We start from the raw sequence: 24804 nt of genomic DNA, 5'->3' as shown, positions 1-24804 counted from the left end.
GTTTTCTTTTTCATAAAATAATATTTTATGTCATCCATTATGTAGATACACCCTAACTTTCTTAACAAATCCCCAATTATTGCATCTAGATGGTTTCACAATATTAGTTATCTGATATTCCCATTCCTGTGAGAAGATATATTCCCTAGTGTTAAAGAGCATAGTCCTTGGCCAGGTGCGGTGGTTCAGGCCTGTAATCCCAGCACTTTGGTAGGTCAAGGTGGGCGGTTCACTTGAGGTCAGGAGTTTGAGACCAGCCTGGCCAACATGGTGAAACCCTGTCGCTACAAAAATTAGTGGGGTGTGGTGGCGCGCCTGTAATCCCAGCTACTTGGGAGGCTGAGGCAAGAGAATTGCTTGAGCCCAGGAGGTGGAGGTTTCAGTGAGCTGAGATCGCACCACTGCAATCCAGCCTTGGTGACAGAGCGAGACTCCATCTACAAAAAAAAAAAAAAAAAAAAAAAAAAGTACAGTCCTCAAGAACCAGACCAGACCCTATCCAGATCCTATGGATTTACTGCCATGTGTGCCAAAAGCTGTAAGACATTAGGGAAGCTACTTAAACATCTTGGGTCTCAGTGTCCTCATATGTGAAATGTAATTGTAACTATCTTACAGGGTAACTGTGTGGATTAATTGAGGCTTTAGATGCATCCAAAATGTGTAGACTATGGCTGGCTCATGGTGAGTGCATGTATATATAGGTTAGTAATTCATAATTAAAAACATAAAAATTTCTGGGAGTAGAATTTTCAAGTGAGAGGTTATACAAATATTAAGGCTTTCAATACACAAAGCAAAATTGAAATGTATTTTTAAATTGATTCCCTGAGAGGAGCTAAAATTACTCTATGGAGTAGATCATGCACCATTTTCTAATGAAGAGTAAGGAACTGATGAAGCCCTCAGCTACGTGTGGACAGCTCAGCGTTTTTTCAGTACTATTTTCGTCCTAAATAACACCAGATCTGCAGTCTCCTTTAATCAACTTCCTCTTTACACTCTGGCCTATGACCCACACAGAACTGTAGGAATATTTGTTCTTTGTTAAAAAGCTTATTTCTGGATCTCAGGCTCTCTCTGATGAAAGGCAAGCCCATCTGTCAGCCCCACCCTTCAGACCTTTAGCCGCTTTCCTTTATAAAAGGCAAGCAAGAACAATTCAACTTAACAAACATCTTTGATAGATGCAGGAACCAGTTCCATGTTTTCTCTCCATGTTTCAAGGCTCTCAGCAGCATATTCTCCTCCAGACATTTAATACATTCCATCAACATGTACATTTTTCTTACCGTAAGGCTATATCGCCTATATAATGTTTGCATGAGGCAATGAAGTTTCCAAAAATAAAAAATATCACTACAGCACAGTCCATATGTTGTTAAGAGTATCATTATACTTACTATTTGACGTTTTTTTTTTCCTGAAGAATCTAAAACTCTTATGTTCTTTCTGGGAACTCCATGTACTTACTACATATTACTTTTTACTAAAATAATACACGTATTACAGAGAAATAAATGCAAAATTTGCATCTAATTTGCTAAACAAGCAAATGAGTTGAATATTATAGTTTTAGTAACAAAACATGTGGCCACATGTCAGTGTCATCTGAGAGGCCGGAAATCCCCACATATTCATGGATGGAAAGACTCAGATACCATTGATTTAAAAGCTCAAAGTCCACTGAAAACGCAGAGCCCAGATTTAGCTCTTTGTTCCCTAACCCATCTGACTAGCATTTGGTTAATGTCAGTGTCTTGATAATACGTTTAGTGCAATCTCTTCCTCAGCATGATTAACTGTAATAGGGCTGCTACTGAAAAGGTGTGCTTAATGTATTGTAAAGGGTCACAGATGGGGAGAATTAAGTCCAAGATGCCCAGCTAGCTAGACTATGAAAGTCATAATCCATATTTAATATCCTTTCTCATTAACGATAACAGTCACATATAAGCAATTTCAGTTAAGAACTAATCTAAAGCGGTAACAAAGTTAGATGGCATCCCTAATTACAGAAGGTAGGGCTCCATTAGTCCCACCCACTATTGGTTGTTCATCAATGTTAGTAGAAATTAATGTGTGTCTTATGACAATAGGGTGCTCAAAGCAGATTTTTGGTATATGGTTATTTAAGAAGAAAAAGGATCAAGTTTATTCCACATCTTCAGTTATTTCTTTTAAAAAACATGATTAGAAAATCATCTAACTTAATATGTACTCATGTTTTTTCTTTTTATTCTTTTTTGAATATTAGTGGATATTTATAGGGCAATTTATGTATTCAGTATAAATGAAGCCTCTTTCAAAATATGATTATTTTTGAGATCATCTGATTTTGTTTAGTGGGATTAATTAAATTTATTTTCACCAGATAGACTCTCTTCTTTCGGATAGTACATTATAAAAATGACCTAATGCACTTACTAATTTACAACCAGACCAATTAAGGTGAACCTAGTGTCTGCAGCCCTGAAAGATATGAAGTTAAAAAAAATTGCATAGATAAGTTATAATAAAACCATCAAGGCACCCACAGCAGAAAGGTACCCATGCTTGACTATGTTTCAATTTAGTAGGAATTTTCCATATAAGTTTGAGACTTTGTGCTCACAGGCTTTACCAATTTCCTATTCCTCTTCCATATGGGATTATTAGCCCAGTGCACATTCATAAACTGGCATTCATTTGTTCAATCAGTATTTATTAATCACTGTACTGGTCAACGTACTAAGAGAGAAACAGTTATAACAAAATAGACAAACTCTAATCTTATATTTCTAACCTTAATATTCTTGTAGAGGAGGTAGGTTGTTCAACAAATATAAACACACAAAAAATAAATTATTATGAATTTAAGAACAATTTATATAAATGTCTAATTAGGAATTTATTTTATAAAGCCATCAGTACACTGATTTAAATTGGGTGAAATGAAGAAAGCCTTTTAAAAGGAGTACATTGAATCACAGGAATTTAGAAGACAGAGCAGGGGAGATCTTTCAGATCACACGGAAGAGCATGTGCGAGTTTCTTGGATGGTAATGAGCTTGGTGACATCAGGAAACTGAAAGAAGGAATGAGTGAGTTTTTTTTTTTTTTTCAAGTGTCTTTTGCATGATTAATCTTGGGGCACAAATTATCAACAGGTGGTAAAGGATAAGGGCACATATTGTGTCACAGAATTTAATTTGTTCTGGCTTAACACAGAAGTATTTTTTCATAGTTTTGGCTGGATTTGTGCCCAAGTCAGGCTCTTCTCAGAAGCTCCAGGCCCTGGGAAAGAATGATGTACAATCCACCCACAGAGTCTGGATCTAAATGGATAAATTCCACCAGCAATTGTATTGCATTGAGCTGTATATTGCTTTATCATGAATCTGTTGCCTAGAAGCTCTTTAGACATCCTCTCTCTGTCTCAGTCAAATTCAGCCTACTATTGGATTTCTGGTCATCTTACCACAAAAGAATGTTTGTATCTCCAAATCTTTTTCCTCATCATCTTCTGCAGACATTTTCTTCTTGTTCCCCACCCTCCATCTGTTCACCTTTGGGGCTAATCAAATACTAAGCTTCCTAATTTGTTATTCCTTTATCTTCTGTCAATCAAATATCTCACATACCTAAAACCAATTTGCAAAGATCACAGTTAAGACAAGTAAGTTGCTTTTTTTAAAAATAGCATCTCTTATCACCCATATTTTCACATAAAAGACATTAAGCTATAATGGAAATCAAGAGAATGAGAAGACAAGCCACAGACAGAGAGAAAATATTTGTAAAAGACACGTCTGATAAAGGAATATCATCCAAAAATTATGAAATTATGAAGAACTCTTAAAATTCAGTAATAAGGAAACAAACTACCTGATTTTAAAAATGGGCAAAATACCTAAACAGATATCTCACCCAAGAAGATATACAGATGGAAAGCAAACATATGAAAAGATGTTCAACATCATATGTCATTAGCAAATGGCAAATTAAAACAATGATATACCACTACACACCTATTAATACTCAAATCCAAAACACTGACACCACCAAATGCTGGTAAAGATGGGGAGCAATAGAAACTCTCATTCACTGCTGGTGGGAAAACAAAATAGTATACCTACTTTGGAAGACAGTTCAGCAGTTTCTTACAAAACTAAACATACTCTTATTATCATGAAATCCAACAATACTCCTTAGTATTTACCCAAATGAATTGAAAACTTATGTCCACACAAAAACCTGCATAGGAATGTTTATACTGGCTTCATTTATAATTGTCAAAACTTGGGAGCAACCAAGATGTCCATCAGTGGGTAAGTGGATAAATAAACTGCAGTACATCCAGACAATGGACTATAATTTACTGCTAAAAAAATAGCTATCAAACTATGAAAAGACATGCCAATAACCTCAATGTATATTGCTAAATGAAAGAATCCAATCTAACAAGGTTACATACTGTGTGGTTCTAACTATATGACATTCTGGAAAACGCAAAGCTATGTAGACAGTAAAAGATAAGTGGTTGCCAGAGGTTAGTGGGGAGGGAAGAATACGTGGAGCAAACAGGATCTTTAGGGCAGTGAACCTACTCTGTGTGATACTACAGTGGTAGATATATGTCATCATACCTTTGTCCAAACCCACAGAATGCACAACACCAAGAATGAGCCCTAACATGAACTACACCCTCTGTGGGTGTGTCAGTGTAGGTTCTTGGATTGTGACAAATGTACTTCTCTGGTGAGGGATGTTGACAATCGGGGATGCTATGCATGTGTTGGTGGAGGGTGGGGGGTATGTGAGAAATCTCTGTATCTTCCGCTTAATTTTGCTGTGAAACTAAAATTGCTCTGAAAATAAAGTTTGTTAATAATTATTATTATATTTGTAAACAAAACAGACCAAAGCTTAGTCAATTATATTAAAATATATGAGTAAATATATTTGCATTTATACAAATACAACTACCAATTATAAGAAATTATAAGAAACCTAATGGAGGAAAAGTAGAGCATATAACAAGTGAAACTTAAGTTAATTTAAACTTAAAGATGAGTAGCTATTAGTCTGACGAAGAGTGGGAAGGACAATTATTCCAGGAAGAAAGATAAGTATGTGACTAAGAAAGCATGATATCCACAGTAAGGTCAAGAACATATGTTAAGAAATAGGTAATGGATGTAAGAAAGGTACTGAGGTGAAGATGCTAATAGATAAGAAAATGTTTTCTTCAAGCGTCCAGGCAATAAATAGTTGGATCTAAGCCACCAGCATTAGTGGATTGTGTTTAACACGTATCAATGACAAGTGAAACAGATTAACACATGCCAACTTAAATAGTATATTGAAAAAGGCTACATAGTGTGGAATTATTTGTGGGGTATCCTGTGGCTATTACACTTACTAATTTGCAATATCAAAGTTTTTCATTCTTTGGTGTGTGAATCTTAATACAGACTTTCTCATATTTATACTATTTGTATAGGTTCGTGTTTTCTGTTTTACTTTGATTTTAGATGATACCTGGAGTTAGAAAAATGGAAAAGTGGAAAAGTTCCCAAGACTGCCCTCACTTCTAATAACAACTGCAAGTTTGGGTTGGAGGGGTTTTAAAACCACCCTCAGGCTGGATATTCACTAGAAGGACTTACAGAACTCACCAAAAGCTATTATTTCACAGTTATGGTTTACTACAGGGAAAGGATATAAATTAGAACCAGTGAAAATAAAACGTGTATAAGGCAGAGTATAGGAGGTTTCCAAACATGAAGCTCCTGATTTCTCAGGATGTTCTATCCTCTCAGCGTAGTTAATATGACAACATGCAAAGAGGATTGCCAACCTGGGAACCTCACCCTAGCTTTGGTGTCCAGAGTTTTTTTGGGGCTTCATTATATAAGCTTAATTGACTGACTGGTTGCCCACGTGATTGAACTCAGTCTCCAGCCACATTCTGCCCCTATTGAAGAGGTCTAGCTGATACCATGTGGCAAGAGGAACACACCATGAGTCACCTTGTTAGCATCAACTATTAGGTGTGGTAAGAGAGGCCCACCATGAATAATAAACGCACCCCCAGGCAATTAAGCACAGCAACAAACTACAAAATTAGGAGTATCAGTATAGGTGCGCACATCCAGTTATTGCTCTGTTGTGGCTGGTAATTTCTTTCTTTTTTTTTTTTTTTTTGATACAGAGTCTCACTCTGTCACCCAGGCTGGAGTGCAGTGGTGTGATCTCTGCTCACTGCAAGCTCCGCCCCCCGGGTTCATGCCATTCTCCTGCCTCAGCCTCCCAAGTAGCTGGGATTACAGGTGCCTGCCACCACGCCCGGCTAATTATTTTGCATTTTTAGTAGAGACAGGGTTTCACCATGTTCGCCAGGATGGTCTCGATCTCCTGACCTCATGATCTGCCCACCTCCGCCTCCCAAAGTGCTGGGATTACAGGCACAAGCCACCACGCCTGGCCTCGGCTAGTGAGTAATTTCTATCAGTCACCTGGATCCAGTGTTTTTACAGTTGGAAAATGGGTCAATTATATCATTTATCAAAAGGTTTTCAGGCATTAAAAACAAGTGGCAGTGGTGTTTAGTGAATTGTGTTTACATAAAATAAAAACTAAAGCCCTAGATAAACCTCAAAACCTTGAAAAATTCAGTGTCAGCATGGCATGTGATTGGATTCCATATAATTCAAGTAGAAAAAGTCCTTGGGAGGGAAGTTTGGGTAATAGGTGTGGCATATTTTCAGGGCTACATCCAATGCTGTATTATCCAACTAAACCAACAAATTGTGTCTTATGTACTTCTATTTAACTACCAAAGAGGAGGAGAGAGAAACAGGATGGAGAAATTTTGTCTATATTTTTGCAACTAGAACATCTAGGAAGATGCTATTTTAAGTCCAACACAGTTCATTGCTTTATAGTTAGTAATGGTTTGTTTTATGAATTACATTTGTATGAAAGTTAAACTCAAAAGTTTTTAATCCAACTCTACCCAAGCTAATGGGAAGAAAATTTCTGAATGTCTTGATTTTAAGATCGAATAAACAGGAAGATGTCATAGACAGGGAAATAAGGACAACATTCAAAGTTCAACATCTGTGAGTAAATGAAATGTGATTGATAATCAAAGGCAAGAACTCTTCCTTTTTTTTCTTTTAGATGGAAACTGAGAAGAAGCCACAGGTGCATACTAGATGTCTGATTCATATGCAGGAAAAGCTCTTTGAGAAAGAGAGATGAATTTCATCTAAGCATCTAGTTAAAAAAAAAAGTGGGAAAACACATCCTGTGAGGCATAGAAATAATGATATATTGATTGGCGATCCATTCCATTTATATTTAGCATCTAGTGTCTGCAAGGTACTGTGCTAGATACTGGGGATAGAGAAATAAACAAAATAAAAGGAGTCGCAGCCCTCAAGTGGCTTATACTGTAAAGGTAGAGACATCCAACATACAACTTATTATGCACATAATTAGATATAATTCCAATATATCTTTAAAGGAGAATTATGACATGCTAAAGAATACCCAGGTGGGAAATACAACCAAGAGTGTGTGTGTGTGTTTGTGTGTGTGTGTGTACGCGCACACGCACTTTGAAAGGTGCATTTTGAAAGAAAGGAGCAAGGCATGTGCACTTTGAAAGAAAAGAGCAATGAGGAAAGGCTTTTCAAAGGAGGTAACACTTTAAGTCAAGACCAAAAGGATGATGAGAAATTAACCAAGTAAGAATAGTGGGTGTTGGCAAGAGCAGCTGACAGGCAGAAACAACATGGTATAAAAGTCTCCATGACTGGAATTTAGAAAACAAAAGGTGTAAAGTGAAGGTACTAATGTTGAGATGATGCATAACCAGATAAGACCTACGAATAATTTTGGTGTTCAATATATGGAAAGACATTAAGCGTATCCTGAAATGATCAGTGTTATCAAAAGATCATTGTGTAAAATAGAGAATGGATAAAGCAAGATCAACATGGAAAGCAAGAAGGCCAATTAGGGGTCTATATTGTTATATCATCAATTTATAATGGTAGCTTGGACTAGAGTCACAGAGTGGACATAGAGAAAGGTAGACAGATTTGGGAAATATTTTAGGAACTAACACTGACATTATAAGTTTAGTAATTGACAATATAATGGCTGAAAAAGGGGTGATGTCTAAAATGACTTCCATGTTTTTGTGTCTCATTTTCAAACTTACAGTTTTGAAAGAAAAAACAAGAATTGACTTTAATTGCTTCAAGGCTCTTGAATCTCTAACGAAAACGTTTGCCTCTTTTTTGATATTTGTGAAGATGCCCTTTAGTAGAATTAAACATACTCTTGGTAGACGGGATTCTGACCTTTCCAAATGCCTTATCAGATTCTTTTCTTTAAAATGGGAAGTGGGGATGAGGGTTTCTTAGGAAAAGAAAAGAAAAAGCAGTGGATGGGTGGCAGTGATGAAATATGTTCACAGAGCCTATTCACTTGTCACTTGGCAGTGACCTATATTATGGAGCCTTGCTACCATTTCTGACAGTTTCATTAGATAAGTCAAGTTCAGGGTTGTCAGAAAAGCTAAGATCTCTTCTCTTCAGTCTTAAAAAATAGTCCAGAAATTTACCTTGGCATATTTGCAGAAAAGAGCCTGGAACTGCTGTCTTTGGAGATATCTGCTTGCAAGGTTGTCTCTTGGCTGGTGTCTATGAGCTTGTGTGGCAAATGGTTCCCTGCACTAATATAAAACTCTCCCTAAATAATAAGAGTGGCTCACTGTGCCTAAATTATATAAACAATATGGTTTATGCTAGACATCTGCTTTCCTTTTGGAAACCTGGCATTTTGGTACAAGCTACATAGAGAGTGTCCATGTGACCAGCCCCCAATAAAAACCCAGGGTGCTGAGTCTCTAACAAGCTTCCCTGGCAGATAACATTTCACACATGTTGTTACAAATCACTGGCTGGGGGAATAAAGAACGTTCTGTGTGACTCCCCTGGAAGACAACTCTTGATAACTTATGCCTGGTTTCCTCTGACATCTGCCCCATGTGCTTTCTCCCTTTCTTGATTTTGATTTGTTCCTTTTCCCTGTAACCAATCTTTGCCATGAACATGATTATAAGTTGAGTCCTGTGAGTCCTTGTAGGGAAGTGGTCGTGGGGATCTCCAACACAGTAAATTACTGGGGAGCATTATCTTGTTGTCACCGGAGTTATTCCTCTAACAAGGCATTGGCCATGGATTATCAATATTATAATTCAAGAGAGTAATGAACTTGTCACGTACTTTGGGTCAAGATTATTTAGGACAATTTCAAATGTGAGTGCATCCCTTTAACATATCTTGAATTTGTTCGATTCACCTGAAGAAGATGAAAGTATGATTAGAATTATAATTCTGCATGTGATAATCTCCAGGAGTATAAAAACAAAAATGTCACTGATGTAAGTACTTTGGACTTCGTTTTCATCAAATTTTCTTTGTTGCTCACATTCATATCATTGATGTTATATTCAGACCACAAAGCTTTATATGAGAAGGCTCTAGTATTCAAAATGTTTTCTAAACAAAGGTAAAACATCTCATTGAAATGATGGTGAAATGAACAATATACAGGAAACAGCTGAAAACCACTTCATGCTAAAAGCTTCCTGTGCCACAGAAGAAGGAATAGCATCAATAACGTTGTCAGCCATAAATGACCCCTGGATTTGAATTGTGATTGCAGAAATGGCAATGTCCTTTCATTTAGGCAATTACTAAGCCTCTTACAGCAACTTATGTGTGCAGGATCTAAGATTCTTATTACCTACTGAAGCCTTTATTACCCTGCACAAATTTAGCACTCACTCTCTAATGCTCTGCTTTATCAAATTCTCATAAAATATCAATAATGTGCCCTGAAGAATTTTCTTTTTCCCCTCTGGAGCCATAACACAGTTCTTTAATCTCTGGTTATTATTTTTCAGTTGAAACATACTAGGCTTCTCCTGAAATGTATTCCTAACCCTACCTCAGCCAGGTCCATGATTGGATTGACACTGTGTGTGTGTGTGTGTGTGTGTGTGTGTGTGTGTGTGTGTGTGTGTGTTAGTGTCTATTAAAAATGTCCTTGGGTAAGGATAAAGAGTGGTTGTGAATATTAGCCCATGCTTCACTTCATGTGATTTTTGAACTAAATCTTAAACTCTCCTAAGGCTTGAAAATAAAAGCTAAATATTTACCAAGAGATTATTACTTGCCTGATACTATTCTATTTTTTTTTTTTTCACACACCAACTCATTTAAACCTTACAATAGGCTGGGCACAATGGCTCATGTCTGTAATCCCAGCATTTTGGGAGGCTGAAGCTGGTGGATCACTTGAGGTCAGGAGTTTGAGACCAGCCTGGGAAACACTGTGAAACCAATCTCTACAAAAAATACAAAAATTAGCCGGGCATGGTGGCGAGCGCCTGTGATCTCAGCTACTCCGGAGGCTGAGTCAGGAGAATCACTTGAACTCAGGAGGTGGAGGTTGCAGTGAGCCGATATCGTCCCACTGCACTCCAGCCTGGGAAACAGAGCAATACCCTGTCTCAAACAACAATAACAACAACAACAACCAAACCTCACAGCAGCTTATGCGTTAGGTGTTATGGTTATCTTCATTATATCAATGGAGAAACAAGACATAGAGGTGTTAAGCCACTTGTTCTAGGTCACACGGCTATTCAGGGGAAGAGCTGGCATGGGACAGGTCAGTCTGGTTCAAGCCTGAGCTCTCAACCACGAGGACTTACTGTCTCTGAATATTCATCCCTTGTTTTTCATATTCACCCCCTCAGCAGTGACTGTGGCTCCTCTAATCACTCTTCATTTGTTTCTGCAGATGTATGCTTTTCTATACTTTCGCCCATGATGTGCTTTGTCCTATGCATTCTCAGCCTGCAAGCTCTTCACTCAGGCGCCCTCTCCTGTAAAAGCGTTTCACAGTCTGATAGGCAGCCTGAGAAACACTGTGCAGACGGTACAGGAACAATTATTGCCCATGGGGCTCAGACGGTGAACAAAGTGTGAAAGATTATTTCTGATTCCATTACTTTCAATTATTTAGACTCCCTTGCCATGGTGTGAGGAAGTGGAACTACACCAAAAATCCAGACTTCTAACATCAAAGAATGCAATTCCAAAAGACAAAAATTCTGACAAAAGAGTCCCCAGCCTTTCTTTCCCAGTATTGAATCCATGTTTGACTGTAGAACGTGTCAGACAGTTTTAAATACACGCCGTCAATTTCTACTGGGAGGCTTTAGAACATTTTCCCTTCCAGTGAAATTATATAATTCTCATTAAAGTGTTATCTTATGGTTCAAATGATTAGCAAATACTATCTTCTCTGAATCCAAGAAAGCTGAAATTTTGTAGCAGCAGAAAATTCCACTACTACATGTTTTGTTACAAAAAAATCTCCTTAGCTTACCACATAAAATTAATTCATTCCTTCCTTCCTTCCTTCCTTCCTTCCTTCCTTCCTTCCTTCCTGCCTTCCTTTCTTCCTTCCTTCCTTTCCCTCCCCCCTTTCTTTCTTTCTTCCTTTCTTCCTTCCTTTCTTTCTTTCTCTTTCTTTCTTTCTTTCTTTCTTTCTTTCTTCTTTCTTTTTCTCTTCTTTCCTTCCTTCCTTCCTTCCTTCCTTCCTTCCTTCCTTCCTTCCTTCCTCCCTCCCTCTGCCCACCCACCCTCCCTCCCTTCCTTCCTTTCTTTTTTTCTTCTTTCTTTCTTTCTTTCTTTCTTTCTTTCTTTCTTTCTTTCTTTCTTTCTTTCTTTCCTTTCTTTCTTCCTGTTGTAACATTCTGGATACTTTTCAGTCATGCAACCCTTATTCTTTCCCAGTCTCTAGTTCTCTGTCTCAGAAATAAAACATTTTCCAAAACAAATTGCAAATTTTTTATTGTATAGTACCAAGAATTTCTAATTCCTTAGAATATCTGTAATGTTAAGCTGATGGCAAATCTTTAGATTTTTCAAGTGTAGTATTTTCTTTCTTGTAAGTGATAGCTATTTTCAATTTTCTCTCCTCTTTCCTGAGCAATTTTCCCAGGTCATTTTCTAATCTGTTAATTCTATTAATAAACTAAAGGAATCTCGACAGAAAGAAACAAATGGAAACTGATGATAAGACTTATCAACTCTACATATTTTTCAGGTAGATTAGTTTTTTAGACTGGAGTCCAGTTTAGGACTATTTGTCAATTGTTTATATATGGATTCTCTTGGAAATATTAAGAAAAATTAGAGATTCACTGGAGTTACTTTAATGGGGAAAAAACCTTAAGTAGTACTCAGTGGTGTCCTTCATCAAATTAAATTTTCCTGAATATGAAATTGTATCTTACATTGTTGGCTACAGATTTCACAAAGAGGGATTATACATAAGAAACATGATGGAACCTATATCTCATAAAAGTTTATTATTCAGGCCCCACGCACATTTAATGAGCATCTGTAATAACAAGTAATTATAATTTGTAAGTAATAAGAAGGTAAACATTTAGAAAATATTGGATAGGTGGAAAAATTGATGGATGGATAGATGGATCGATGGATAGGTGGATGGATGGATAAATGGATGGATGGATGAGTGGATGAATTCAACACTCACTTTACACACAGAGTGATGATCATTTATTATTCCTTCAGCTCTCATTTTACCCTGTGCACTAGAGTCATGTAGGTGTTTCTACTTGATGCTTAATAAGTGTTTCAAACTTAACACATCCAAACTGTCTTAATTTCTTACCCTGCTCACCTACATCTCTTCACTCCCACCACCCTCCAAACCTACTTTTTCCCCAATATTCCACAAAACAGTTCTTTGCACTACTATTCATTCCATTAGTTTCCCAGCCCCAAAATGTATCATCCAGGTTTCCTTTCTTCAGCACCATCTCCCTACATCCAATCTATCAGCAAATCCTGTCAGCTCTATCTTCAAACTATATCCCAAATCCCAACACTTCTGACTATTTTCGTGACCGTTTATTCAAATCTCTGGGCAATAGCATCCTAATTTTTTCTCAATTTCTACAGTTCCCTTCTACAACCAATGCTAAAATAGCAGAAAATAGGATATTAATATGTTAATCTATTATTCCCTGGTGGAAACTCTTCAATGGTTTCCTATTGCAATCAGAATAAAATTAAGATTTCTTCTTATGGCCTAAATGATCCACTGGTGTCTGATCCCCGCATACCTCTCCTGGGTGATCTCTTACTGTTCATTTCCTTGTCCATCCTGCTCCATGTCAAACTCTTTCTATTAAGCCTCGTCACTAGCTGGTCTCTCTGTCCAGAAAGCTGTTCTTCCATCCCTTTGCCTGGCCAGCTTCTTTCTATCATCCACACCTCTATTCAAATGTTATCTTCTCAGAGAGGTCTTCTTCAACCATCCTAAACAAATAGCTGCCCTCACTGTCCATTCTGTTATCCTGTTTTATTTTCTTAAAATCACCTATCATTATCTGGTACTGTTCTATTATATACATCTTTATTGTATTTATTTGTTTAATATTTTTCTTCTCCCAATAAAATGCAAGCTTCACGTGGCAGGGTCCTTGTCTGTTTTATTAACTTCTGTGTTTCCAGTGCCTAGCATGGGGATTGCCATGCAGTTGGAGCACAAATAATATTTGCTGAATAATTGAGTAAATAGATCATATCAGATAATTTACATAACCACCTTGTAAGATGAGTGGCATCATCACTGGAATTTCAAGGCAGTAAAATTAGCTTTCTAAAATCACACCTTGTCAGACTCAGGACTCTTCACACAATTTCTAGTTTCATCTCCATCAATAATGGTTCCTCTCAAATGTTTCCCCACAGTGAACAGATATTTAGATTAATGTTCAAATTAAACTACATTACTCACTATATTCCCATCCCACCTTAAAAAGAAGTCAACTTTCCACATAACTTAAGGACCAAATTATGTCAGGACAAAGACACAAAGATTTATTACTGCCAATGCAGCATGAGAACAACCCAAGAACTGCAAATTAACTGGACATAATTTTGGTTGTGTCGTTCTCTAGAGCCCTTCCCTGAATGAGAAAATAATTGAGGAAAAATGTAAGTGAAAAAGAGAAGCTTTCATCTGGGACACATAGAAAGTGTAATTGGAAACTTAGGCATGTGCCAATCACTTCTGGAGAATTTCAGAGCCTGGAGACCAGAGGTTCTCAAGAACTGAGCCATTACTTCAAGAGCAGAGAAATGCAGTAGGTAAAAAAAAGGATGTTGCTGCAGCTTTTGGGTTTACACTTGTTGCAGTTTATTCAATTTAGATATCTTTCTGAAACTTTAGATCAAGTCTAAAAAGTAATACCACAGGCAGGCATTTGTTTAATTCACTAATGAATATTTGTGATAAAAATTTGAGGCTTTAAATAAAGTCCTGGGCCTATGCCTGTGGTTGTAGGAAAGCAAGAACTCCTGGTGTTTTTCACAATAATTTTTACTTGGAAATATTACTCTGGTGAGGATAATAGGGACTTCACAAAACAGGGAGTGCTATGGCAAACCATAGACATCAAAGATACCAGTTCTGGTTAAAGACAGCAGTTAAAGGTTAATGCTTAAGAAACCTTGATCACTATTAATATCAATAACTGTATCCAGCAACAGTTTTGTGGAAGAACTGAGGGTACAAATAAATCTATTGTACAATCTGTCAGGAATATTGCAATTCATAAAGAAAAATAATATGTATGACTAACCTATTATCCATTTTTGCTTCTTAAGAATTTCACTCTTGTTGCCCAGGCTGGAGTACAGTGGTGCGATCTGGGCTCACTGCATCCTCCACCTCCTGAGTTCAAACGATTCTCCTGCCTCAGGCTCCAACCACCACACCCGGTTACTTTTTTTTAAATTTATTTTTTGTATGTTTAGTAGAGGCAGTGTTTCACCATGTTGGCATGTTGGCCTGGCTGGTCTCGAACTCTTGACCTCAGGTGATCCACCGGCCTCCTCGGCCTCCTAAAGTGCTGGGATTACAGGCGTGAGCCACTGTGCCCTGCCCCTGATGTTCTCTTTAGCTTAAGTTACCTAGAGTTGGTTTCTGTTTTTTGCAACTAGAGAACCCTAACTAATTTTTATACTAAATCTCTCTTAAAAATGTGGATTTAGTATTTTGGGGCTTCAGAATGAGAACGTGCTTATCTTTTATCCAAGGGAACCAATTTGACTATAAGAAATGCACAGAGATAGAGAATAACATGAAGGCCTCTTAGATATTTTTATTTTGAGAAGAAAGGCACATTCACCAAGAATCTTAGCATTACTAAAGACATGTACTGTCTACCAGATACTAGGATGAATCTTAGAAACAACAACAAAAAATCAGTCTTAATTTTAGACAATTAAAGTTGTCAAATAAATTCAAGAGCTGCTAGAAATCTGAAAAGTCATGTTAAAGGACTTAGTGTTTCACATATCCATGAAAATAAATTGATAGAGAAAGCAGCTGCAGAAGCTTGAAGTGTCAGATTTCTGTCTCTTCACTTTTAATAGGAGGAGCTGTGCCATTTTCTATGGGCCTGAGGCTTTCTCAGGAAGCTTCCCCTCAGGGGAGTATCCAGATCTCTCTGTTGCAGGGATTAGCAGGATCCACCGCAACAGGGAAGTTGGTGGGACGTGGTGAGATGCCACTTTTCCACAAGCCCCAAACTTAAACAAAAAAAAAAAAGTGGGGGCTGGCCATACAGCCTTAGAATGATGCTGGCAGTAGCTTCTGTTTACACTGCTAAATTAGAGTCATAAGCTAATGTATTTGGTATGATTGTGCACATCCAATGCAGACAAAGATTTCTGCCCTACACTTAGTTGTTGGTAAGAGTAATTCTGTCTTGTATTTAAGCAATAATGTGAAATAGCCACCAGGAACCTTAAGAAAATGCCAGACACTTACCCATTTACAATAGTCTAAAGACATTTATTGTCTTACCTTGAGGCAACTAGAATTCCTGGATCTTTTGACATTAAAACCATCATTCCATCACTCCAGTCTTGAGGACTGCTAGGAGCTGAAGCCTCCCTTTGTACCTTTTAAAACTTGGCAGTCAGTCAAGGACATACACATGCTTCTCCTCACTGGGAATCACTTCTCTGGGCCTCCTCTGAGTGAGGCCAGGAGCGCTGCCTGATCTATACCTGCTGAACTGTTGTGACCTTTTCCATGGCGGCATGGCTCAGGCCCACCATGCTCCCTATGAAGCTTCTTTTTGCTTCACTGCGGCTACTGATAAAGAAGCCTTTAATCAGCAACTCAGGTTTATGTCACAGCACTTTTATTATAAAATAATATATTTTAAGTAACAAAGTTTGAAACTAAACACAACCCTGATATGTTTTCTTTTTTCTTGGTTCCATTAGGTAAAGCAAGTAGAAATTCTTTATTTAATTAGTCTATTGCAATCTTAAGACACTGAATTCTATTTTAGATACAAAATTGGAAAAATTAAAATGAATTTTAACATATATATCATTCTTATATATATATATTTCTATATATGAAAAATATCAAGATATAATCAGCTAATCTTTCAGTTTGCCTCATTCATTGGGGCTTAGGATGTTAAAGGAGAGAACAAAATTCAGTTGAGACTGAATTTTTAAAAAATGAATATGACAACTGCCTGGATTTGAGAGTACCTAGTATCAAGAATCACGAAGCCCTTTATTAGCCTATCTTTGTAATTATACAACCACATATTACAGTTTTATATTGATAGAGGGTTTACCAAAGACTCTTATACTCTTTAATCCTGTATTTCATTCATAACAGGGATGGATATAATTTTGGTTGTTGTTATTTTTTCCCTTTATAATATGAAATGGTTAAAAATAGCAACACAGAGTAAAAATATATCAACATATGGAACATGGATAGGTTTGTTTGTTTTGTTTCCTTAAATTACAGTTTACAACATTTCAGATTCCCCACACATACACTCACATTTGTTAGCTGTTATTACAGTAGCTATTATGCGAATGGATAAACAGATGGTAACATAACACGGGGCTTTCTAAAACCTGCTTTCTTGAGTTGTTCCTTCCATAGTTCTAGCCGTGCTGAGTTTAAGCAATAAGATTGTTAGACAATCATTTATTTCACTGTTATTGGGAAGACGTAACTAATATTTTAAGTGCCTGTTTTGTAGCAAATACTGCCCTGAAATTTTTCTATTTGCTACAACTAAATCTTCACAGCAATGTGGAGAAGTACAAGATTATTTCTATGTTATCCCCGATAGAACTGAGTCACAGAGGTTACCTAGCTTGATGAGGGCTACCCACTTATTCTGAATGGCACCAGACCCCAAATCCAAATCTGTTTGACTCCATGCTCTTTCCATCCATCGCTTGCTAAACATTATTTTTTTATAAAGTACCCCTAAAGGCAGACGAGAATGAATATACACCCCTAGGGAGTCTGGGGGTATAGTTCAAAGGGAAGCACAGCAAGTGTGAAATTTCTTTGAAGTTTCATCTTTTATCTTTAACATGCATACAGTCTACTCCATAGTATATCTATATTTGTTTTAATATAAAATGTTTGTTTTCTGAAATCTTCAAATAAAACTGAAACCCTAGAAATATGCATTGTGTTTATCCTGTGGCCTCAAGATTCCTCCATGGGTATCACATATGAAAAGCATAAACCATTCACAATACAACCTCTGAAAAATGAGGCATACGATTCTAGTCCTATTGGTTTTAATGTGAAATCTCAATTTACCACAGTGGTTCTTTAGAAGTGACAAGTTAAAGCACCCCGCTCTATGCTTCCACAGCACCCCATACTTCTCTTTTATAGCATTCGTCGTATTTGTAATTACTTGTTCAATGTCTCCCTGCCTCATCAGAGTATAAATTTTATGAAGTAGAAATTCTGTGTTGGTTACTTCTATATCCCTAGCACCTATGCCGATACCTGGAACACAGTAATGCCAAATGATATTTGCTAAATAAACCTTTGATGCCTTTTGTTTGTAAAATCTTTTCATGAAGACTTAAGAGTAAGAAATGATGTAAGTGAGATAGTCCTTGCTCCGTCATGATAGAGCTCATGTAGATTTGATATTAAGGTACCTACTGGAGGCTTAAGAGCTGAAACTTCTAACTCTCCTCACAGAACTGATTTGTTCATTGGTCCTAGATAGAGGAAATGGTGAAAAGTAAGTAGCAACAAGGCAGGAGATAAACTTTTCATGGCTTCACATCCTCATCTTGAATATGTACATGACCACATGTCAGGGTTTCAAAAGCCCTGGTGCTTACCCGTTGGTATACATGCAAGCCCACATCTAGATAGGGAGACACTGGCTTACACATAACCACACTCGCATTCAGAATCAGTATATACTAAAGTGTATATATTATAATAATTGTAATCAATACAAACTATTAGCAAACAACTTGTAGGCTCAGGCAGCAACTGTCAGATCAGTTTTATTTTTACTTTTTTGCAATGGCAGGCAAAGTCCGTGCATAGAGATTTTGGAGTAGTTAAGGGTAGATCTTGTAAATTAAAAGTTTTCTGAGAGTCCAGAACACCATGACCTTGATTTTGTGGCACATCCTCAGGTGACTCGTCTCCAGGAAATCTTTGTACTCCTCCCTAGTAAGTTATGAGCTCCCTTCTCTGGGCTCCACTGGGACTTTGTACAAAGTCTATGAATATATTTAATTTTATTTCTTAAAGACTGTTTATCTCAATTAGGATTCATTTAGTGAGGGTCTCTTGAAGACAAGTACTTCATTCTAGTTACATTTACTGCTATAGCCTAGAGACTGGCACATAGAAAATGCTCCTTAAATGGTTTTTGACTAACTGAATGGATGAATTGTACCACCGTTTTCTAGGACTTTGTGTTTTTTCTATAGGTTGATAAAGGTGGATATGAATGTTCAATTGTATTAAATCATTACACAAATGAACTAACTGGTTAAACAATAACATCACAGTTAGCTACAGCTACCAAAAAGGGTTTGATGTTGTAGTACCAGAAATATTAGAATGTATGTGCTTAGTGGGATTGGCAGCACTTTTCTGTTTTACTGAACCTGGAAAATTTCTTCCTTTTTTTCCTAAAAATGTCCTCTCTCTGCTGAAGCTTAGAGATGATATATGGACAGGACTGAGACCAAGTAGAGAAAAAACATACAATGAAGACAGTGAGCTAGCATAAGCTGCTGACTCTTCCTGAAAGCCAGCTCTGAAAGCTGTTTGAGCTGGCGCTTTTGGAAAGTGTGAGGGAGGGGTAATGAGGAGAGAGGAGGAAGAGAAGGATGCTGCAAGGCTGTAGACAGAACGTTGGTTGGAGGATCTGCTCTTGCTTCTTGGTGGCTGGCACATGGCAGCTGGCAGTCATTGACTACCATGTATTCTTGAACCTATGTGGATCAGGCTGTTGCTGCTGGTGTCCATGGGGTAATTTCACAGCAATGCAAAGCCTTTCTGAGGCAAGGACTTGATAAAAACAGATACAGAGTAAGTAACACCCTTGAGCCTCCCCTCCTTCCCTTCTAAACCTCCAAGTCTGATAGATTATAGCCTAGGGAGGTTTCATCTCCCCATCCTGCTTCTCCTAAAGTGTTTAGAATTAAAGTCAGGTTGGAGGATTTCCCCCAAGGGAGTGGCTTCCTGGTACTAGGAGCTCTCTACATTGGGCTTTATCTTCCCTCTCTCTGAATTTAGTGCTGCTGTCATAATCTAGGGCCTAGGCTTAGGCCCCTTCCTAACATACAGGAGCCAAAGAGAGAAGAAGCTAAATGTAAAGTTACAAGACAAAATAAGTTGACATTTGAGAAATAATATTATATAATATTGTAAAAGAAAGGCAAAAGCTGAACAACATATACTACCTATACTAGCTACAATAGAATTAGCATCCCACCTGAAGCAGAGCTATTGACACACATGGACCAACAATTAAAAGTTGTCATGACAAATATGAGAAAGAATATGGAGAATGATATTAGTATTTTCAAGCAAGTACAAAAATAATAAAAAACAAGCAATTGCAAACATTAGGTATGAATATTGTAATAGTTGAAATTGAGAAAACAGTAGATAAGATGTTTTTTAAAGAATGAACTTAACTAGAGAAAAAAAATGGTGAGCTGGAAGATCAGAGGACAGAAGGAAAGGATAAAAGAAACCTAAGAGGTACAGAGAAAATGACAGGAATTTAAGAAGGAGAGAAAAATAAAAATGAAAAGAAGGATATATTTGGAGGAATACTGGAGACAAATTTCCAGAATTGATAAACACATTAGATTAAAAGAGCAATTGAAGTTCTAAGTAGGCAGGACAAGGGAAAAACCTGTATCTAGATACCTGAGAGTGACATTTAAGAATACCAAAGGCCAAAAGAAAATTCTAACAGCTTCCAGAGGGCAAAAAGCAGATTACCTAAGGGAGACTGAAAATTAGATTCAGACTTCTTAATAGAAACAGTGAAACCTAGACAATAATGGAACAACATCTTTAAGTTTTTAAGTAAAAGAAGCTGTGAACCAAATTTATAGCCAACAAACTTGTCATTCCAAAATTAAGGCATAATGTTAAAATATTCTCAGGCATATGAGACATCACAGGCTTTGCCAAAGACCCAAATCAAAACACGTTCAAAGGAAATTCTCATTAATTAATCAGTCGAGAAGATGCTATGTGAAGTTGAGGTGGTATAGCTTATTGCTAATTAAAATTTGAGACATTACTAATATAATAGCAAGGGGAGACAATATTGGCATGCTAATATGCTTAGATACTTATTTTACTAGGGGAAAGATATACATATTAATCGTTTTAAGAATAAATAGGATTAAATAATTTTAAGTATATACAAGAAACCCAGCCATAAACAAAAATAGAATATATAATTTTTAAGAGACTTGAAGGGTACTCAAGCTATCTAACCAAGAACCAGAGTGAGGGAAAGAAAAGAAAAAAAAAGAAAGCATTACAAATGAACAATATGAAATATGATAATAGAAATAATTTGAAATGACTATAGATATAATGCATTGAAATTTGTCAAAACTATCTCTTAATGATAGAGACTATCAAATTGGGTCTAAAAACATCCAGTGATATGTACATAAAAAGATACATACATAGTCTTAGAGAATAAAAAAGCATTATGTATTCATTTTATATTGCATCATAACAAATCACAAATTTAGTGCCTTAAAACAACAAACATTTATTATCTGACAGGTTCTTTGAGTCTGTAGTTCAGGCATGCTTTGACTGGGTCCACTGATAAATCTCACAAACGTGCAATCAAATCGAAAGTGGCTTTGTTCACATCTGAATGTTGGACTAGGGAATAATCCACTTGCAAGCTCATTCAGTTTTGGAGCCATGGCCAGTAAGAAGCTGCTTCAGTCATACAGGTCCTAGGGTTCACCCAAGAACTGGGTCACGTGCACTTCTCCAGGGGCAGACGGTAGTGTGCCTGCTGGCTTATTCAAGGCCAGCAGGAGAGTCTTTCTCTCCAGTCTGAGTCTTATATAATGTAACATGATCATAGGAGATATATCTCATCACCTTTATTATATTCAACTGGACAGAAGAAAGAGTTCTACTCACAATTGAAGAGAGATGATTACACAAAGGTGTGGATCATTAGGGGTGTTACCATAGGATATCTCTGTCACAATTGAGAATAAAATAAAAATTCATAAAACCACAAGAATTAAAGCAGATCAGAAGAAGCCATGGCCAGGGAACCTAGTGGTTTATCAAAGAGCAGACAGATGGAAAATAAACCTTAAAAAAACCCTTGATGATACATATTTAGTTAAACTTTTGTATAATACTCAGAGTGATACAAATTTTCCAGAGCCAACATAAAACAACAAACAAATAACAGAGAAAAGGAGGTCACTATTATTATAAAAAAATTACCATTGTCATTCATAATATAAAGGGAATAAATAGTAAAAACAAATAAGAAGTAGGTGATGAAGCTGCTGAATTTGAAAAGAAGTGGATTTCAATATAGCCAGAGCAGAGACACTTCCTTTAACTTAATATGGCTAAGAAGTTCACAGACTTTTATCTAAAGAAGGAATTGGAAGTAAGAACCAAAACTAAAAACATGTAATTTCCTGTCTGTTAAATATGTAACTAAGCTTTAGAAAGCTGTTTAGTGAACTATAGTTCATATTTCAAAGTGTGGCTTGTTCAGTTGTTCTCAGATAATCTTTTGTTTTTATCATAGTCAAACCTCTTCCAGGTGGTATTACACATAAATATAAACTTAATACTTGGCATAATGTGGATTTTGGAGCAGGTAGATGTATTGGGGTGCTGGGGGCTCTATTTCTGTTTGGAGCTATCCCATACTATATACCCCTTCTCTGTTTCCCTTTACAGCAAAATTCCTTGAAGCCTTGAAATTTGCTTTCTCCCAGGCTCATGCCCTTCTTTCTTGAACCTGTGTCAGCCCAGTCTTTACAACTGCAGGCAAATTGCTCTGGTTCAAGTTACAAGTAATACTCTCTCCCTTTGCTAATCTAATGTCAATCTCAGTGTGCATCTTCCTAGACTCATCAATAGTTTTACCATCCTTGATCTTTGACCCTTGTCTTTGAAACTCGGGCTTCTCTTGGTATCTGAAACACACACTCTGCTGGATCTCCCCCCCACCTACTTCACTTGTAACTCCTTCTCAGATTCCTCTGCAGGATCCCCCTCCTTTCAGCAAACTCTACTTGTGGATGTGCCATGCCACAGATTAATCACCAGCACTTTATCTACCTTGGTGGTTTCATTCAGTCTAACATGCTGATGACTCCTGAATGTATATTTCTAGCCTCCAACAATGGCCCCACTGTCATTCACATTGTATATCATTCTTCAAGTTCTTGCCTTCATATATGCTCACACTGTCCCCTCCTCATATTAACAGAAAGTCATAATCATTTTCCTAATAGGACTGCTTCGTGGCTGCTCTTTCTCTGTGATGTCTATCAGCCCCCTCTCTGCCTTCAATGCCTCACTATGGACTGAGAATTGTGTCCCTCAGAATTCACTTATGTTGAAGCCCTAACCCCCAGTGCAACTGTATATGGAGAAAGGGCCTTTAAGGAAATAATAAAGGTTGAATAATGTCATAAGGGTGGGGATCTAACTTCACAAGATTGGTGTCCTTATAAGAACTGAAAGAGAGACCAGGGCTGGTTACCTCTCTCTGTCATGTGAAGACACAGCTGAAAGGCAGGTGTCTGCCAGCAGGAATAAAGCTCTCACCAGAAACTGAACTGAGAAAACTAATGTCTGTTATTTAAGCCACCCAATCTATGGCATTTTGCTATGGCAGCCCAAGTTGACTGGGACATGTTTTTTCAAGGCTCTGATGTCATTCTTTTATAGCACATAGCATACTGCATTATAATTGTTTGCTTACTTCTCTTTCTCCCCAACTAAACTGGAAACTATTTGAGTGCAGGCCTTATTTTGTTTATTTTTATTTCCCAACAACCTGCAAGTACCCAAGGCATAGTAGATGTTAAGAAAGAATTTTGCAACTGATTTGAATTGATTACCAGACACCAAGGAAGGGAAGTTTTGTGAAAGCTTAGATTCTAACTTCTTTCCCAGACGGATTAGTTGATTTCTACATAGAAGTAGACCTTAGCAAGACCAATGAGCAGGACATTTCACTCTCTGTATAGTAAATATGTATTATATATCACTATATATAATATATCATGTTTGTATACTTTTCACTCAATTTATATATATGTTTCTCTCATATGTATAGTAGTCTCATGTATCTATACACATTCGTATATATTCCAGTATATATATATGAGTATATATGATATATATAGCATATATATATATGAGTGTGTACAGGTATGAGACTACTATATATATGAGAGACATGTATAAGAAAAATTGAGTGAAAATTATACATACATATATACATACAAGTATCTATACAGATATATGTATATGTGTATAAATATATATACATATATACAAATATATATATACAAATAGGGTTTTGCCTGAGAGTTCTATATATATACTTCTGTATATATACACATATATATACTCTATATGTAGTGTGTGTATATATATATGAGTGTGTACAGGTATGAGACTACTGTATATATGAGAGACATGTATAAGGAGTGAAAATTATACATATATACATACATATATATGTATAATACATGTATGTATTATACATATATACATACATGTATTATACATATATACATACATGTATTATACATATATACATACATGTATGTACTATACATATGCATTATACATATATACATACATGTATGTACTATACATATGTATTATACATATATACATGTATGTACTATACATATGTATTATACATACATGTGTACTTATATGTATGTGTAATACATACATATGTACAAATATATACATATACATATGCATATACATATATATATATACACAAATAGGGTTTTTCCTGAGAGTTCATTGAAACAATCAGAAATACAAATGTGTATATATTTGTATTTGCTGATTGTTTCAATGAACTCTCAGGAAAAACCCTAGAGTTTTTGGCTGAAAAGGATAGAAAGCAATTTTATCTGGAAAAAGCCAAAGGACAACTCTTACTAATTATTTTGTTCCTGTGTAGTATCTGATTTTGAATATTTATGTATCTGATGGGCCCTTCTAAATGTAGAGGTTTTCAATTCTACCCCACATAGCAGAATTCAAGCATTTTAATTTTGTCATTTATTACCGTGACAG

General features: G+C 36.6%; 1 long non-coding RNA gene across 1 annotated transcript in view; it reads right to left on the bottom strand.

The window, feature by feature from the left end:
- LOC134732155 (uncharacterized) overlaps positions 1-24804 on the bottom strand; it is a 114860-nt gene that overhangs the window by 30190 nt on the left and 59866 nt on the right. Inside the window, exon 3 of the long non-coding RNA XR_010115037.1 lies at positions 3461-3623. This is a non-coding gene — a long non-coding RNA (uncharacterized lncRNA). The remainder of the gene's footprint in view (positions 1-3460; positions 3624-24804) is intronic.

Source organism: Symphalangus syndactylus, chromosome 13 (assembly GCF_028878055.3).
Source record: "Symphalangus syndactylus isolate Jambi chromosome 13, NHGRI_mSymSyn1-v2.1_pri, whole genome shotgun sequence".
NCBI lineage: Eukaryota > Metazoa > Chordata > Mammalia > Primates > Hylobatidae > Symphalangus > Symphalangus syndactylus.
The sequence above is the reverse complement of the archived record's forward strand: the minus strand, read 5'-3'. Positions and strand labels throughout refer to the sequence as shown.